This window comes from Triticum aestivum, chromosome 3D (assembly GCF_018294505.1).
Source record: "Triticum aestivum cultivar Chinese Spring chromosome 3D, IWGSC CS RefSeq v2.1, whole genome shotgun sequence".
Lineage (NCBI taxonomy): Eukaryota > Viridiplantae > Streptophyta > Magnoliopsida > Poales > Poaceae > Triticum > Triticum aestivum.
This window is the reverse complement of record NC_057802.1, coordinates 511894936-511910578: the sequence shown is the minus strand read 5'-3', so window position 1 is coordinate 511910578 and position 15643 is coordinate 511894936. Positions and strand designations below refer to the sequence as shown.

General features: G+C 47.5%; 1 pseudogene; it reads left to right on the top strand.

Annotated features, from left to right (window-relative positions):
* The first annotated feature begins 7093 nt into the window (after window positions 1-7093).
* Window positions 7094-8379, top strand: LOC123075141 (probably inactive leucine-rich repeat receptor-like protein kinase At5g48380; annotated as a pseudogene).
* The last annotated feature ends 7264 nt before the right edge of the window (window positions 8380-15643 follow it).

The following is a 15643-nucleotide window of genomic DNA, read 5'->3' as shown; positions in this document are numbered from 1 at the left end:
TTCACTTGTTCTGAAACTTTGTTTGGCATAGCTTCCGGAGGCCAAATGAGCACTTCCGGCAGTATAATCTTAGTGTTGTTGGGTTGTATATGTGTGAGTAAGTCTGGCCCACTTGGCCCATGTAAACTAGTATATGTATTGTACAGACTAGAGAGGAATAGAGTTATCCAGAAATTTCCCAAATCCACCACACTTCATGGTATCAGAGCACAGGCGGGTGGCGATGCTGGGTTCTGTAGGTCGCCGGCGGTGAATCGGCAGCGTGGGGTGGAGCTTCGGGCACCCAGGGTGTCAGTGTAGCGGATCTCTCTGAGTATTGTCTTATTCCAAGTGGATCTCTCTGAGTACGCAGCCGATTGGATCGCCGGGAAGGAAGCTCTGGGATCCGCTGGCCGGTACTTGCTTGGCTGTTCCTTGGTCATCGCTCCCTGCCAACGGATTCCATACATATTGCTAACCGTCCTCCTTCAGCGGCGACATATTTCCACGTGCGGTGCGCTTGGCATCGGCCTACCGAAATGAAATCCAGGCGGTTTTTATCCTGGATTTACTCTGAATCTCAAGATGCCGGGTAAGTTTGTTCGTTGAATGGTCAGTCGGAGAATGTTCCCAGAGAAATACTAGTACAACGAAAGTGCCCTTCTCAACTCGAGCTCATATGAGCTCGAGTGAACAGTAAAATCAGAAAACAAATTCAAAAAATTCTGATTCTTTTTTGCGGCAACATTTGAACATTTGACAAATGTTTTCAATGCTGGCAAGTTTTCATCACGAAATAACATTCGTGGAGGTTGTGGCAAAAATAAAACAAAACCAACATTCTACAATAGCTTTTTTGGAGCATCACTCTTTTTGCCACGATTTACATGAATGTCATTTTACGATGAAATTTTGCAAGCATTTAAAACATTTGTCAAATGTTGCCACAAAAAAAACCAGAATTTTTTGATTTTTTCTTCTGATTTTACTGTTCACCCAGGCTCATACGGGCTCGAGCTCAGTTTATCCACTTCCTTTCTAATAAGTCTCTTTATTATATATATTTTACAGAGTGATAAATTTGAGTGGCCGGTTAAGGTCTCTACATTTCTTGCACGCACTATTGACGGGGAAACATCCGATGATACCATGTCACAAAATTCAAATTTATGTGCTACAGAAAATTCTGAAAGAATTCTCAATGTTGACAAGACAGATGTATACTGTGTGAGGGGCTGCTAGATAGTGTACTGAGGGAGAAGGAAAGGTCTTGCCTGCCGTGATTTGAGGCAAGACATGGGCAAAAATCAGGGACTCGAGAAGGCAATTAGAAAATTGGCTGAGCTCCTCACAGCCAAGGTAGGAGCTGCAACGCCTCCAAATAATGCAATTGTTCCTCACATTGAGCCAATTCAGAAAATTGACTTGATGCCAAATGAAATTAAGCTGGAAGGTGTCAAGAATTATTTGAGCTGGTCAAGAAGGGCACTACTCATCTTTAGGACTAAAGGGTTTGAGGGCTTTGTCAATGGTGAGGCAGAGGAGCCAGGAGACAAGAAAACTGCATAATGGAGGACATGGAGCAGTACCAACTCTTTGATAATGGCATGGTTGTTGAACTCCTTGTCTCCAAACATTGTTGCAACTGTTGAGACTATCTCAACTGCTACTGAGGTATGGAAAACTCTCTCAAAACTGTACCCAGGCGAAGGGAATGTGATGTTAATAGCTGAAACAGAGGAGAGAGTTGGTGAACTCAGACAAGGAGAAAATTCTGTGATGGAGTATGTTGCTGAACTGCAGCGTTTGTGGGTTGATTTAGATCACTATGATCCCCTGGATTTGCCACATGCAGATTGCATAGCAGCTGCTAGAAAATGGATTGAACGGAGGCGAGTGATGCAGTTTCTCAAAGGCTTGAGCTCTGCATTTGAGGCGAGATGTGCTACTTTGTTTCATCAACCTACTCTTCCTACCTTAGAGGATGCCATAACAGCAATGGCACAGGAGGATGCCCGATTAAAGTTGATGAAGAACAATACAATGACTCCATCTCATCCAGCCTTCATAGCAACTGACTATAAGAGCAGAGAGTGCTTCAACTGCGGAGAGAAGGGCCATTTGATTCGTTCTTGCACGGCTCCACGTAGGGACATGCGTGGAAGGGGGAGAGGATATAACCGAGGTGGATTAAGGGGAGGCCGAGGCCGGGGATACTCTGGTGGTCAAAGGGCAAATGTGGCAGTCCCAGAAGAAGGATCCTCACGCGCACCCCAATAAGAATCAAAGAAAAGAACTGAAAGCACATGTGATAAGGGTCATGAGGATTATAGTTACGGAAACTTTGCTCACTTTGCATATACAGATGAAGGTAATTGTGCTCATGCATCTATTCTCTCACAAAGATCACATACTGATTGGATATTAGATTCAGGGGCATCAAAGCATGTTGCCGGCACATCAATGGAATTTGAGTCATATATTCCATATCCACCCACACATAAGGAGACTATCCAAACTGCTGATGGCACCTCACAGCCAATTAAAGGCATTGGCACAATACAATGCACACCATTTATTAAACTTTCATCTGTTTTGCATGTTCCTGCCTTTCCAGTCAATCTTCTGCCAATGAGTGCTTTGGTTCACGATTTGGATTGTCGAGTAATAGTTGACCGCTATTTATGTCTAATTCAGGAGAGGCAAACGGGGAAGAGGCTTGGGACTGGAACCAGGCGTAATGGGCTATGGTACATGGATCAAGAGGTGCCAAATAGTACGGTGTCTGTGATGTTAGCAATAATGATGGGAGAAAAGGAAACAAGGGCAATGCTTCATCATTGTAGAATGGGACATATGTCTTTTGAGAAGATGAGTAAAGTCTTTCCCGATGTAATGTGTGGTGTGGATAAGAACAAGCTTGTGTGTGATGCATGTGAGTTTGCTAAACACACAAGGACATCTTATGTGAGTAAGGGTCTTAGGAGTATTTCCCCTTTTATGCTCATTCATTCAAATGTGTGGACATGTCTTGTTATCTCTCTGAGTGGAATGAAGTACTTTGTTACATTCGTTGATTGCTATACTCGTATGACATGAGTGTATCTTATGAAGCATAAGGATGAGGTTTTCAAATGCTTTCAGTACTTCTATGCTTATGTGAAAAATCAGTTCAATACACAGATACAGATGATCAAGACAGATAATGGGACCGAGTGTGTGAATAAGGAGTTTGGCACATTCCTATCAAGTCAAGGTATATTGCACCAAACATCTTGTCCGGGTACACCACCTCAAAATGGAGTAGCTGAGAGGAAGAATCGCCATAGTTTGGAGGTTGCTCGGTCACTAATGTATACAATGAACGTGCCAAAATTCTTGTGGAGTGAGGCTGTAATGACAGCTACATTCCTCATCAACCGGATGCCGTCAAGGGTGATTGGAATGAAGTCGCCATGTGAGATGTTACTAGGTGAGGATAAATTCTTAGTTCCTCCTAAGGTCTTTGGATGCACCTGCTTTGTCCGGGATCATAGACCCTCAGTGGGAAAATTGGTTCCACGAGCAGTGAAGTGCATCTTCATAGGTTACCCACCGGGACAGAAGGGCTACAAGTGTTGGAGTCCCAGCGAGCGGAGAACATTTATGAGCATGGATGTGACATTCAGGGAGTCTAAGCCGTTTTATGGAGAGAAAACGGATCTCAGCTCGTTATTTGACTTCGACTCTCCTAGCATGAGTGGTGCTAGTCGAGAGGGGGGAGTGAACCACCAAGGACAAAGGAAGATGAACCACCGAGAGTTGTGGTTGGTTCAATTCCATGTCCCGCTAGGGAAGAGAGATGGAGAAAGCCAAATGAGGAAGATAGATGGAGAAAGCCAAATGAGGAAGAAAATCTAAGGGTGTATACCAGGAGGCAACCTATGACTGAAGAGAAATGGAGAAAGCCAAATGAGGAAGAAAATTTAAGGGTCTATACTAGGAGGTAACTACAAGATGAGCAGGAACAACAAGAATCTTCAATAGCAAGTGACACACATGTGCAGGGGGAGCAACAGGCTCCAACAAGTGTTGAAATTGTTGAATTGTCTGACGGTGAGACATGTGCCACTCCAACTCCATCTAATGCAGATGATTCGATGAACCTGCCTTGCCTGGAGGAAAGGAACCCGAGTTGGAGCTGGAAAACCTCAAGAGAGGTATGGTTTTGAGCATGACATAGCTAATTATGTATCATATACATCTCTGTCTCCGAGATACAAATCATTCATTGCATCATTGCAATCTGTGGTGACTCCAAGAGATTGGAAAATGGCAAAGCAGGATCCAAAGTGGTACGAGGCAATGTTGGAGGAAATGAGAGCACTTGAAAAGAATAAGACATGGGACATTGTACCTCTTCCAGCAGGAAAACGACCGGTTAGCTTCAAACGGGTGTATACTGTGAAGCAGACTCCTGAAGGAAGGGTAGAAAGATACAAGGCACTGTTAGTGGCTAGGGTCTATAGTCAGACATATGGGATTGATTATGATGAGACTTTCATACCTGTCGCAAAGATGGGCACAGTGAGAACCTTAATTTCTTGTGCCACTAACTTTGGTTGGGCTTTGCATCAGTTAGATGTAAAAAATGCATTCCTGCATGGTGATTTACATGAGGAAGTTTACATGGATATTCCACCTGGTTTCTCAAACCCCGAGACATCAGGAAAGGTATGCAAGTTAAGGAAGTCTTTGTATGGCCTCAAACAGTCTCCACGAGCATGGTTTGATAGATTCAGACGTGTTGTGTGCAATATGGGATATAAGCAATGCAACGGGGATCATACAGTATTCTACCGGCACACAAAGTGTGAGATTACAATCCTTGCGGTGAATGTGGATGATATCATAATCACTAGAGATGATGATGTGGAAATATCACGACTGAAGAAGAGCCTGAGCAAGGAGTTTGAGGTAAAGGATTTAGGCCAACTGAAGTACTTTCTTGGTATAGAAATTGCTAGATCCCCTAAAGGAATTGTTCTGTCACAACGGAAGTATGCTCTCAACTTGCTTAATGATACATGTATGCTTGGGTGTAGGCCTTCCTCAACACCTATTGACCAGAATCATAAGTTATGTGCTGAATCTGGCGAACCAGTGGATAAGGAGAAGTACCAGAGACTTGTTGGAAGGCTCATCTACCTATGTCATACACGACCCGATATCTCATATGCAGTGAGTGTAGTGAGCAGATACATGCATGATCCTAGGAGTGGACACTTAGAGGCTGTCTATCGGATCCTTCGATATTTGAAGGGTAATCCAGGAAGGGGACTATGGTTTAAGAAGAATGGGCATCTTAATATAGATGGGTATTGTGATGCAGACTGGGGAAGTTGTTTGGATGACAGAAGATCAACTTCTAGTTATTGTGTGTTTGTTGGGGGAAACTTGGTGTCATGGCGAAGTAAAAAGCAGCCAGTGGTGTCCAAATCAACAACTGAAGCTGAATATAGAGCTATGTCACAAGGTTTGAGTGAGATGTTATGGGTAAGAAATCTTCTCGCTGAGTTAAAATTAATAAGGAAGGATCCCCTAAGGTTATGGTGTGATAATAAATCAGCTTTCAGCATTGCTAATCATCCAGTTCAGCATGACAGAACCAAGCATGTCGAGATAGACCGCTTCTTCATCAAGGAGAAGTTAGATGATGGCATAATCAGGATAAGTTATGTGAGCTCTAGAGAACAAGTGGCTGATTGTTTAACTAAGGGTTTAGGTGTCAAGGAGTGTAATTTTGCGTGTGACAAGATGGGAATGATAGATATCTATCATCCATCTTGAGGGGAAGTGTTGGGTTGTATATGTGTGAGTAAGTCTGGCCCACTTGGCCCATGTAAACTAGTATATGTATTGTACAGACTAGAGAGGAATAGAGTTATCCAGAAATTTCCCAATTCCACCACACTTCAGTTCCTTGCAGCAACGATTGTCTAAATTCACATATGTATGCCTGGCAACTAGCAACCGCTGGTGCTTGTTAATGCATATTTCAAGTTCAACTCTTCAAGAAAGATGCGAGGCATCAACTGACCCTGATTATTTATGTACAAACAAGGCATCGACATTTCTAGAGGAACACAAACAAGGCAGCTCAGCCTATAAAACTCCCCATTTTCATGCTTTGCCCTTCTTGAATTTCCATGATTGTTCCTCAATATTTCGTGTTGTCCCAAATTTCATGTCTCCCTCCAAAAAAATTCTATATTTTCCTTTTCTTTATCTTTTAATAATTCATTTTGTAGGGATTCCAATTATTTTCTATGTTCCTCTAGAATATCTCAGATTTTGAGAATCGGCATGTAGTTGGACGATTAGGAGGTTACCCCCGACCCACCAGGAATAAAACCCCAAATTTGAAAACCTTTATGTCTCACTAAAACAGAAAATTGTTTCAGCGAGAGTCGACGTTCCCGTTGACAACGAGACGCACGTGCTCCGTGATTCTGATCTTTAGTGGGCGTTGCATGAGTGTGTGCGTCTACATTGTACTCCATGTTAAAAAAAACGCTTGCCCACATTTTTTTAATGTTTTCAGAAATCACCTTACACCATATGATCGAACTCCTAACATAGTTAAGTCCCTAAAGAGTACCATTTTCCTTGTTACGTAACCTGCTGACCATGACCGTCTTGCCGACTGCTGGCCGGCTGGCCGGCCGGCCGCGACCGCGTTTCGGTTGCCTTGGTGCAACGTGCCGTCTACAGGACTTCAGAAATTAACAGGAAAAATGTGATGTGCTCTATTGGAGGGATTCTTCGTTTTGAAAGCGCTGCGCCCGTTGAATAGTTGCAGGTGGTGGCTTCTGCTTTGGCATGCTGCAAGTTTTGGCCGAGCGCCGGGTGAGTTTTTCCGAAACACCTCATCTTGTCCATGAAATCAGCGAAGAAAATAAACATGTCATGTTGCCTTTTTGAAGCCTGCTTGGTAGTGTCTTCATGTCTTATTTTCTTATTTGATTGAATCGGAGTTTTTAAGCGTTCTTGCACATGTCTTGATCAGGTGAAGCTGGATTTGACAAGCTGCAAGTTTTGGCAGAGCAACTGTTTGCTTCATTCCCCGTTTGTGATGGCTGATGATACCAAGTTCCTCCTTTTGTTTCTCCTCTTGAGCAGCTCATCTTTATGTTTTGGTTCTGAGCTTGATATCCAGTGCCTGAGGTCTGTAAAACAATCAGTGATTGATTCCAACGGTGTACTCAATTCCTCTTGGGATTTTGAAAATTCTAGCAGATCTAGCTCCGATGGGTACATATGCCGATTTAATGGTGTGGACTGCTGGCATCCCGACGAGAACAGGGTTCTCTCTTTGCATCTCGGCAGCCTAGGACTTGAAGGCCCATTTCCTGAAGGTCTTAAAGATTGGCAAGCATGAGCGGTCTGGACCTGTCGAATAACAATTTTTCAGGACCGATTCCCTATGACATCGCACAGCAGATGCCATATCTGACATATCTGGATCTCTCGAACAATAGATTTTCAGGTGAAATCCCACAAAGTATCACAAATTTGGCATACCTGAATGTATTGAAACTTCAACATAACCAACTCAGCGGTCAAATTCCAGAGCGGTTCAGCATGCTCAGTCGGTTAACCACGTTCAATGTTGCAGATAACTTCTTGTCGAGGCCTATTCCTACTTTTGCACATGACTTCTCGCCTTTATACTTTGCTGGTAACCGGGACCTTTGTGGTGCACCATTGGACGAGTGCCTCCGGAGTCGAAGATGGAGGCTGATACCAATCAGGCTGCACAGGATCAACGACGAGTCCAGTATCGGAGTGGCTGTCGGGTTCGTCCTAGGGTTCGTGGTTGCCTTCTACTTCCACTTGTTCTGCTGTGAGAGGCTCCTTCCTTGCGTCTTCCGCATATGATCCACTTGTTCTGAAACTTTTCTCTGTCATCAACTACCAGGGCGAAATGAGAACTTTAAACTCTAGTTTCCACATGAACGATCTGCTAGCTTTTTCACCTGATATGTAACTTTGCAACTGTTGGTGCCTTGCTTATAATGCGTATTTCAACTCTTCAAGAATCATGATTTCAACCTGCGGCATAGCCAACCTCTAGAACGATTTACTAGCTGTCTGTGCAATTCGATAACTACATTCACTGTTGCGGACAACTTGTTAGCAAGGTATATTCCTAGTTTGCTACAGAAGTTTTCGGCTTCAAAATTTGTTGGTAACCAGGGGCTTTGCGATATATGGTTGGCTAAGTGCCACATGATCAACAACCACCAGTCCATCATCGGAGCGGCTGCCCGATTCGTCGTGGGGTTCGTGGTGGCCTTCTGCTTCCTGCACAACTTCGTGCGCTCTGAGAGGCTCCGTGACTACGTCGTTCGCATATGATTCGCTTGTTCTGAAACTGTGTTTGTCACAGCGTCCGGAGGCCAAATGAGCACTTCAACTCTTTTAGTATGTTCCCTGCAGCAACGATCATCTTTTTTTTTGAGATTTGCAGCAACGATCATCTTAGTTCACCTGATATGTAATGTATACCTGGCAACTTAAAAGTGCTGGTGCTTTGGTTTGCCTGTAATGCACACTTCAACTCTTCTAGAAAGATTCAAGGCCTTACAGGCCTAAAATTCTGCACTTGTGCGGTGTTCTTCTCCCCATTTCCTCGTGAAATTTAGGAGTAATGTAACCTGCTCGTGGCTGTAGATTTTGACCTGCCACCATCTTTTCTGTTTTGCGACACTCTAACACTCTCAAGGTTTGGACCTGGTTAAAAATTAAAATGCACCGCATGCATTGATTCATCTTTGCAAATGCAACACGAAATATGTCTATCTTACCATAATTTCACACGAAATGAGGTGGAAACTCCCCACAGAAAAGAAAGAAAGAAATGAGGTGGAAGTACTTCTGAATTACTTACTTCAACTTTAACATAACCTGAATTCATGCATGAAACATGCTCTGCTCTAAATTCTGAATTAACACAGCCTGAACCAAGTAGCACGACATCCGCGGACCGCGGTGAAAAGGTAAATCCGGAACTGCGGGGCCTTCTTGTGCTGGACATACAAGCTGATCACGCCGGCGGCACGGGCACGGACACGGCGTCCATGAACTCGTGATTAGCGCTTTCGGCGCCAAGCACACCTCCAGCGACATGCTCCCTTCCCGCTCTAGCCCCTCGAACACCGTCACATTCCCGTTCATTTTGTCCCGGAGCCGCTCCGCACGCCCACCGGCTTCCCCCACCCAAAGTTGTCCCCGAACACGTTGAACCGCGGCGAGCTCGAGATCGACAGTGCCCCGCCACCAGATGAAAACGACGAGTTCCGGTGGGAAAAAATCGTGGGCTCCCGGGGAAGGGCGATGATGGCAGCGCACCTTTGGCTCGTTCTACTGCTTGTAGTCGTCGCTAGGTGGTCTACGGACCTAGATGTATTTTTTACTTCTAATGTTCATATTGTTTGATGTGTATAAGTCCTTTTAGTGCATCCCCATTGTATAAGGGGTCTTTCAGGGGTCTTTCTGCACTTTACCACACATGTATATGTTCTGGCCTTTGGCCCTCAGTAAAGTAAGTTGCTGTTTATCCAACATGGTATCAGATGTTAGGTTCCCCTCTCTCCCGCACGCTGCAACTCCGTGCTAGCTCCTCCCCTGATCCTCCCACTGCCACATCCGGCTCTTCTCGCCGCAGATCCGGCCGCCCCAGCTGTCCTCGCAGCGGATCCGGCTGCCCCGGTCCTCCTCGCTGCGACTCCGGCCGCCCCGGTCCGCTCCGCTGCCTGGTCCCGTCGTCTACTCCGCCTGCCCGCCGCCCTGTCCCGCGCGTGTGCTGCTGCTGGGCTGCTGATCCGCCCAGCCCCGTGCGTGTGCTGCTGCTGGCCTGCTGCTGAGCTGCTGCTCCGCTCGGCCCCCGAGCGTGTGCTGCTGGTGAGGCTGCTGCTTCGCTCGGCTGCCCCCTCCTGCGCCGCCCGCTCTCATTCGGCCGACAGAGCGGGCCCCTGCTAGCCAGCCGCTGGCCCTCGCCTCGGGTGTATGCGCGAGTGCGTGAGCTCTCGCTCGATCCCGTTCGATCCAGATTGGGTCTTCTGCCTTCGTTGACTTAAAAAAAGGGATATATCAGTATGTCATCTTCGGGCTATGTCGCGGTTCCTCGGTGCTCGGTGATCTTTGATGGCACCAACTATTCTGAGTTTGTGGGCTTCATGCGCATCCATACGCGTGGACTCCTTCTGTGGGGTGTTCTCTCTGGCGAGGTCTCCTGTCCATCATGCCCGGTTGCTCCAGTGGCCCCAATCCCACCAGTGCCGCCGGTCCTTGCTGCTGATGCTTCTCAGGCTGACCGGGATGCTGCCAAGGCTCTGGATGATCCTGCGGTTGATGCTTATGATCAGCAGGTATCCGCTTATTCCGATGCTCTCTCTGTGTACCGGGATGATCTGTCTGCTTACACTCAGTGGTGCAATGATGATGCTCGAGCTGCTGCTGTTCTCACTGCGAGTGTCCTCCCTCAGTTTGCCTCAGAGTTAATGGGCCTTGGCACCATTGCAGCGATGTGGTCTTACCTCTGTCAGCACTATCAGCCCTCTGGTGATGCTCTCTACCTATCAGTGGTGCGCGAGGAGCATGCACTCCAGCAAGGTGATTCTTCTGTTGATGAGTTCTATTCACAGTGCTCTGCTATCTGGCGCCAGCTTGACTCTCTTCGGACAGTTGTTTGTGGAACCTGTCGTTGCTGTCAGACTACTCGTTCAGATCTCGAGTTTCAGAGGGTCCATGAGTTCTTATCTCGTCTCCGGTCTGAGTTTGAGCCTCGACGTGCTCACCTGCTTGCTCGTGGTCGTGTTCCTATCTCCGAGATACTTGCTGAGCTTCGTGCTGAGGAGACACGTCTTCGCTCTGCTGGGTTGCTTCTGGTTCCGTCAGTATTGGCCGCCCGGGCTCCTGTGTCGTCTGCTCGCCTCACTGCTCCGCCGCTCCTGCCGACTCCTCCAAGGGGGTGAGCCGTCCTCCTTATGCTGAGAAGGGCACGTCGCGCCGTGACACCATCTGTGGTTATTGCTCCCGGTCAGGTCACCCAGAGTCTGATTGTCGCCAGAAGAAGCGAGACCAGAGGCGCTCCTCCTCCTCCAGTGGGACTCCTGTGTCTTCCTCGACCCCGTCACTCACTGACCAGGATATTGTTCGCCTCAAGCGTCTCCTTGCTTCCTCAGGCTCCTCGTCGACTGCTTCCGCTGCTACTGTGACTGCATCCCCTTCCTCACCACCACCGGCATCTACACAGTCAGGTACATCTTCATGGGTTCTGGATTCTGGAGCCTCCTTTCATATGTCTTCTGATTCTTCCGCGTTGTCTTCTCTACGACCTCTTGATTCACCTGTTAATGTTCTTACTGCCGACGGCACATCTCTCCCTATTGCTAGTCGTGGTATTCTTTCCACTCCATCTTTTTCCGTTCCGAGTGTTTCACATGTTCCTCGCCTTACCATGAATCTTTTTTCCGCAGCCCAACTCACTGATTCTGGTTGTCGTGTCATTCTTGATACCGACTCTTGTTCCATTCAGGATCGTCGCACCAAGGCTTTGGTTGGTGCTAGCCCCCGGCGCCGTGAGTCAGAGGGCCTTTGGGAGGTTGACTGGCTTTGTGTTCCTTCCGCTGCCATCACTTCTGCCAGCTCTCATGCTCTTGCTGCCTCTTCGTCTGCGTCCTTCCAGCAGTGGCATCATCGCCTTGGTCACATCTGTGGCTCTTGCTTGTCTTCTTTAGTTCGTCAGGGCCTCTTAGGGTCTGTATCTGGAGATGTCTCCTTACATTGTAATGGTTGCAGACTTGGCAAACAGACTCAGTTACCTTATCCTACTAGTGAGTCTGTATCTCAGCGTCCTTTTGACTTACTTCATTCTGATGTCTGGGGTCCTGCTCCCTTTGATTCGAAAGGTGGTCATCACTATTATATCTTGTTTATTGATGATTTCTCTCGCTACACTTGGCTATACTTCATGAAATCTCGTAGCGAGGTTCTCTCTATATACAAACGTTTTGCTGCCATGGTTCACACCTAGTTTTCCACGCCCATTCGTACTTTTTGTGCTGACTCCGCTGGTGAGTTTATCTCCCAGCTGTTGCGTGGTTTTCTTGCAGAACAGGGTACTCTTGCCCAGTTCTCGTGTCTTGGTGCTCATGCTCAGGATGGCGTTGCGGAACGTAAGCATCGTCATCTACTTGAGACGGCTCGTGCGTTGATGATTTCCGCTTCCCTTCCGCCTCACTTTTGGGCTGAGGCTGTTTTTGCATCCACTTATCTCATCAACATTCAGCCATCGACTGCTCTGCAGGGTGGTATTCCTATGGAGTGTCTCACTGGTCGCTCTCCTGACTACTCAGCTCTCCGTATGTTTGGATGTGTGTGCTATGTTCTTCTTGCCCCCCGAGAACGCACCAAACTGACTGCTCAGTCAGTTGAGTGTGTTTTCCTTGGCTACAATGATGAGCACAAGGGCTATCGATGTTGGGATCCCGTGGGTCGTCGCTTGCGCATCTCGCGTGATGTGACTTTTGACGAGTCTCGTTCTTACTACCCACGTCCTTCTTCCTCGAGTTTCTCTGTGGACGACCTTTCTTTCCTTCTCCTTCCCGATACACCCTGCTATGTGCCTCCTGTGTCACCTCCTCCTCCGGCACCTCTCCTTCCTTCGCATTCACCACCAACCCCATCTTCTCCATCCTCCTCCACCACCTCTCCACCATCATCTCCAGTCAGTCACCCTCTCTCACTGTTCCCTCTCCACTATACTCGTCGCCCTCGTGCTGAGGATGTCTCCCCTGACGCGCCTTCCACCTCTGGTGCACCTCCCCTCACGCCTCCCCCGGTTGACAACCTCCGTGCTCGGCCTCGCCCCCCGCCTGATCGCTACTCCCCCGATCGCTATGGTCTCTCTGTTATTGCTGAGCCCACTTCCTATCGGACTGCCATGACTCAGCCTAAATGGCAGCTTGCGATGGTCGAAGAGCTTGTTGCCCTTGAGCGCTCTGGCACATGGGATCTGGTTCCCCTCCCTTCCGGTGTTCGTCCCATCACCTGCAAGTGGGTCTACAAGATTAAAACTCGCTCCGATGGTTCTTTTGAGCGCTACAAAGCTCGTCTTGTGGCCCGTGGTTTCCAGCAGGAGCAGGGACGCGATTATGATGAGACATTCGCTCCTGTGGCCCACATGACCACTGTCCGTACTCTCCTTGCTGTGGCTTCTGTTCGTCAGTGTTCTATCTCTCAACTTGATGTCCAGAACGCCTTTCTCAATGGCGAGTTGAGTGAGGAGGTTTATATGCAGCCACCACCGGGGTACTATGCTCCTGACGGTATGGTCTGTCGACTTCGCCGCTCCCTCTACGGTCTTAAACAGGCCCCTCGCGCCTGGTTTGAGCGCTTCGCCTCTGTGGTGACTGCCGCTGGTTTCTTGCCCAGTGATCATGATCCCGCGTTGTTTGTTCACACGTCTCCTCGTGGTCGGACCCTTCTCCTTCTGTATGTTGATGACATGATCATCACCGGTGACGACTCTGACTACATTGCCTTTGTTAAGGCTCGCCTTCACGACCAGTTCCTCATGACTGATCTTGGTCCTCTTCGCTATTTTCTTGGGATTGAGATCTCCTCGACCTCTGATGGCTTCTACATCTCCCAAGAAAAATATATTCAGGATCTTCTTGCTCGAGCTGCTCTCGGTGATGACCGCACTGTTGCGACTCCTATGGAGCTCAACGTTCAGCTTCGTGCCTCTGATGGTGACCCTCTTCCTAATCCCACTCGCTATCGTCACCTCGTTGGCAGCCTTGTCTATCTTGCTGTTACGCGTCCTGACATCTCCTATCCTGTTCACATCCTGAGTCAGTTTGTTTCAGCCCCCACCTCTGTCCACTATAGTCATCTCCTCCGTGTTCTACGATACCTTCGGGGCACGATCTCTCAGCGCCTTTTCTTTCCCGCTCCAGCTCACTTGAGCTCCAGGCCAACTCTGATGCTACCTGGGCTAGTGATCCCTCTGATCGACGCTCGCTGTCTGCTTACTATGTCTTTCTTGGTGGCTCTCTTATTGCCTGGAAGACAAAGAAACAGACTGCAGTTTCTCGCTCGAGTACAGAGGCTGAGTTGCGAGCCATGGCTATGCTGACGGCTGAGGTGATCTGGTTACGGTGGTTACTTGAGGATTTTGGTGTGTCTGCTACCACCTCGACTCCCTTACTGTCTGACAGTACCGGTGCTATCAGTATTGCCCGTGACCCGGTGAAGCATGAGCTCACCAAGCACATTGGAGTGGATGCCCGCTTTGTGCGTGCTGCTGTGCAGGATCAGACTCTCGCTCTTACACTATGTGCCCTCTGAGTTACAGTTGGCGGACTTCTTCATGAAGGCACAAACTCGAGCGCAGCATAGTTTTCTTCTCTCCAAACTCAGTGTTGTTGATCCACCATGAGTTTGAGGGGGGTGTTAGATGTGTATAAGTCCTTTTAGTGCATCCCCATTGTATAAGGGGTCTTTCAGGGGTCTTTCTGCACTTTACCACACATGTATATGTTCTGGCCTTTGGCCCTCAGTAAAGTAAGTTGCTGTTTATCCAACACATTGTACTATCTTGACAGTTGATGAATAGATTGGAAGTTTTCTTGAAAAAAAGATTGTCAACGGCCAGGCAGCGGCCATGGACCGCGAGCCACACGAACAACTTAGCCGAGACGCGCAACCATAATATTTTGGAGTAAAAGAAACTGTCAATTCACCCTGTGAGACCGTGAGATCAGAGTTCTAGCAAGAGGGCTCAAAATTCTGTTCTGCCAGGCAACGATGTAAACCCCCAACACACGTTCCTCCGTGACAACTGATTATACTAAGACTGGAGACTCGCGATGACGCCGGGTCGGTCTTCCTGACATGTGCCTGCCGGAGCCGTCATATCGGGCTAGAGCAACCATGATTCAGACTAGAACTCGTCGGGTGCTTTACAAACTTCTGTGCAAGACACACCCCAGAGTAGCATCACATCAATTCTAAAGTTTTTGCCCAATGTCAAGTGAAAAAGTGTTTATAAGCACCAAGGCATGCTTTATCATAATTTAATCCAAATGCCTACTAGTTAGGAGTGGGAGAAGCACTACCTTTACTTTTGACGAAGTTTTACCTGCCTATCACATACTTCTTCATAAATACTACTCCTAGATGATTTGATGGCATCAGTTCCACAAGTTTATACACCCATTTCTTCTCTCAGTGGGAATTGATGGCTGGCGAGTCTTTCTTCCTTACATACTTGTGGCAAATACTTCCAAGTCAATAAGACTTCAGGATTTGGCAGAAGAGGAGTCTATGCTCCAGTGGAGGAATTCCCTGTTTTTAAAGGGCTGCACCCGGCACCCGCTCATTGCACAGATGGTGGGTTTAGATTTGGCTTGATCAACCGGTGAGTTTTCTCAAGCACCTCATATTCTCTAGAAAGTATCATAGTATGAAATTAACAAGAACAAGGGTTTTCTGTCTTGGTCGCAAAAAGTAAGGGTTTTCTGACTTGTTATTTGCACTTCTGGAGGCTGTTCTGTGGTGTCTTCATGTCTGAGAAAATTCTCTCTTCTTTTGGTCAGGTGACGCTGGAATAGAC